Raw genomic sequence first — 3,433 nt, 5'->3', positions numbered from 1 at the left:
GTGCGGGAGTTAGCATCGTTACAAAAGATTGTTGGGAATCCATGGGAAAACCCCGCCTCAGTGTTACTAACATTGTGGTAAAGATGGCAAATGGTACCATAGCCAAACCTATGGGGATGATCAAGGATCTTAAGATCAAAGTTCTAGGACACAAGGTACGACATACGTTCATTGTAATGCATTTCTCTAAACACCTTATGTCATATGAAATGATTTTAGGACGACCATTCATGAGGGAAGCACAAATGGTTCACGATTGGTCTAAAAATCATGTCTATTTGCAATTCCAAGACTCTGTCCTTAGAGTGGATTTGGTGACTGGTAAGGTACACCCCTTAGGGAGTAAAACCATTATTGATCATCGCTCTGACACCACAGTTCACTCGGCCCCACTACAATATTGTTACACTTGTAAGAAGGATACAGACATTGGCCAAGATTCTCCTTATATGGATATCCTACCGGGTATGACGGAATCAGACAATGTGGATTGGGTCCACCTAGCATCAACCATAGACACTTGGGGAAATAGGGGGACGACCTGGGTAACATATGAGGGGGATGAAATGCCTATACCCTTAAATATGCTACAAGCAATGCGTATCGCTTCCGACAAGACTCATCCTAAGGTAACGAAGAAAACATACAAGTGGGTCCCTAAAGCTTCTTTAGTGACCATATCTAGTGCTAAAAAACAGAAGCCTTGTAAGAAACGTACCACTCGCTCCAAGAAAAGTAAGAAAATGTTGCGATGGATCCCTAAACGACTATTGGAAGCCCAAGGCTACTATCAAGGAAATGATCAAATCTGGGTGCCAAAATGTAGATTGTGCTCTTACCTATCACCTGACCCAAGTGAGCCCAATCCCGCAGCTCCAAAACGAATCAATGATCGTGGAAAGAAAAAAATCACAGAATGCTACACACCCGCTCCCGAGCTAGTTTGGGTACCAAAGAAAGAACGATTTGTTCCACCTAGCTCAGGAAGGGGGGAGTCCCATGAAGATTCTAGCTCCTCATGTAATACATCCATAGAGGTAAAAGCTTCTACACCGCCTCCATCTATAGTAGCGGACCTCCATGAAGCTACAAAAGAATCCACACCTCCCAGTGTTCAAGAATCACCTGATGAACCACTTCAAGTTCGATCCTGGGAGTGTACCTTACCACCCTTGCAGCTTGACAAGGCACCTAGGGTAATAGAAAACTACTGGCAAAAATCCTCACCTATTACCAACTGGAACAATTGGTTTCAAAGGGTGACAAGCTCATTTCAAACGGTATGATCTACCCAAGGAAGGGGGGAGTGTTTGTGGACATCCATCATTCACTTGTTTCCCTCTCAACCTTTTTCCCTGACCTCTCAATTCCAATCTTAGGGAATGTACATATAAAGCTTTATACTCACAAAAAAAAAAAAAAGAGCAAGAGCAATTAGCAAACGAGTATGCACAATAAAAGTCAAAACATTGACTCAGACCTACACCTGTCACATCTGGTACAGTGAAGCAGAAACCTATGCCATAAAACACCTTTGATCCTCATCACTTGAGTGATGGAGGGTAAGGTAAGATTAGTACGATAGGAGTGTTTCTGTTTTAGAGTTGCGTGATTAGCGAAGTTCTCTTTTCCCACTGATGTGCCTCCTGGAGGTATTGTTTGTGTTTCATAGTGTGTACAGGAGCGTGTTGCTATTGATAGGATTTGGACCTTCATGGAACCTTCAAATCAAGCGCGACCATCAACACAAACAGGTGTTTCTTGTCCATTAGCATTGCCCTTATCTTTTTGCATCTATGATTGTCTGCTTTGATTGTGATTGGTAGCATAATATTCAGTGCATTTGCTTAGTATCAAACATTTAATTCAATGTAATGTTTTGTCATAATCACTCGTCTAGGTTTAAAAATCAAGCAGTCCGACTAAGCTAGTTTGACCAAGCTAGGTATTAGAAATCTTCTCTTAATACCATGGGGAATGCCTTCCTAATAAGCAATGGTTACTTAGGTTCTTAATCCGATTTAGGCAGCATTGTATGAAATGTACTAGGGCTTTCTAGTGGGCTTAACCCTATTGACCTTTAGCGTAAGTATTATAAAGGGAGTTTACTAATGTGATGAGCCTGGGGAGGGTAACAGTGTTATATGACCCCCCAAAGTTACAAAATTAAAATGATGAAAATGAACAAACAAAAAATCAAAGTGCCACAATGTAAAATTTTAAGCTGGAAGAGAAATCTCAGCTTGATTTGGTACTTCACTCACATGTATCGCCTATGGTACTAGAGCCCTAGAGGTTCCCAGCGTGGGCGCTTTTCCTTGAAAAGCAAAAAACCCAAGGCATACAAAATAAGCACACACATCATAATTGAATCAATGTGAAAAGACCTTGGGGGGTCAAAGAAAAAGTAATCAGTCAGGCGATGATTTCATGAGAAATTCCTTTTATGGTAGCTTAACTACAAGGTTTTCTAGATATAGCCTCTAGTCAGCCCTCCAACATGAATACTTGGCTCTCGCGATTAAACAACTTAATTGACCACAGAAAATTAAAAAGCTTATCCATGGTATTAATATTCGATCTCCAGTGCTTTTCGACCGTCATATTAGCGACCCCAGACTTGTTTAATTTTCTACCTTTACATCTGTTTATGCATTTGATTACATTGCAATTTAATGTTCATTGCTATCAAATTGTTTGAAATTCTTTGACCAATCAATTTGTCTACCTAAAACTGCATATGCTTTTTAAGAGAATGCAATTACTGTGCCAATGTTGTTTGATTTTGCAGTGACTGAAGAAGGCTAAGGACATTCATCTCAAATGCTCTTCCACCTCGACGAACCAGCTTCAACTCAATAGCTTCCGAGGACGGAATCTACATCAGGAAGGGGGGCATGTTAACCCTCACGGCACACGGACACCCTATGATCTATAAACGTTGTATTATTTAGAGTCAGGTACCGGGCTTGTCGGACCAATAGGGAAAGGTAGAGTGATCGCCGATGAGAGGCGCACTTTAACTTGGACATTCAAGGGATTAGTTGGTTAAGCATGGGCGCCCAAGTGTGAATGGGGTGAGCTCCTATAAAAGCCAACTAAACCTAATTTTTACTCATTCTCTCATTTGTGCAATTGAAGAGTGCTCTTGCTCCATCTCCATCTTCTTCTTCTTCACCTCCTTGTGTGTGTGTGTGTGAGAGAGAGAGAGAGAGGGAGAGTGTGTGTGCGATCGAGCATTACGAAGGCACGACGGCGGCGAAGCGGTTGAGCGCAGCACGACTGCAGCTTCTTCTTCATCGCGGCGAGGAATCCACCACGAAGGCGAGCGTAGAGCGGTGAGTGACACACCCTTTGTTTTCTTGAGCTTGCTAGTTTAGGCTTGTTGTGTGCTTGGAGTCGTTTGTGGCTCGCATACGGTGTATTGGCAAGT

This window comes from Adiantum capillus-veneris, chromosome 10 (assembly GCF_014529385.1).
Source record: "Adiantum capillus-veneris isolate H3 chromosome 10, ASM1452938v2, whole genome shotgun sequence".
NCBI classification, from domain to species: Eukaryota; Viridiplantae; Streptophyta; class Polypodiopsida; order Polypodiales; family Pteridaceae; genus Adiantum; species Adiantum capillus-veneris.
This window is presented reverse-complemented; position numbering follows the sequence as displayed.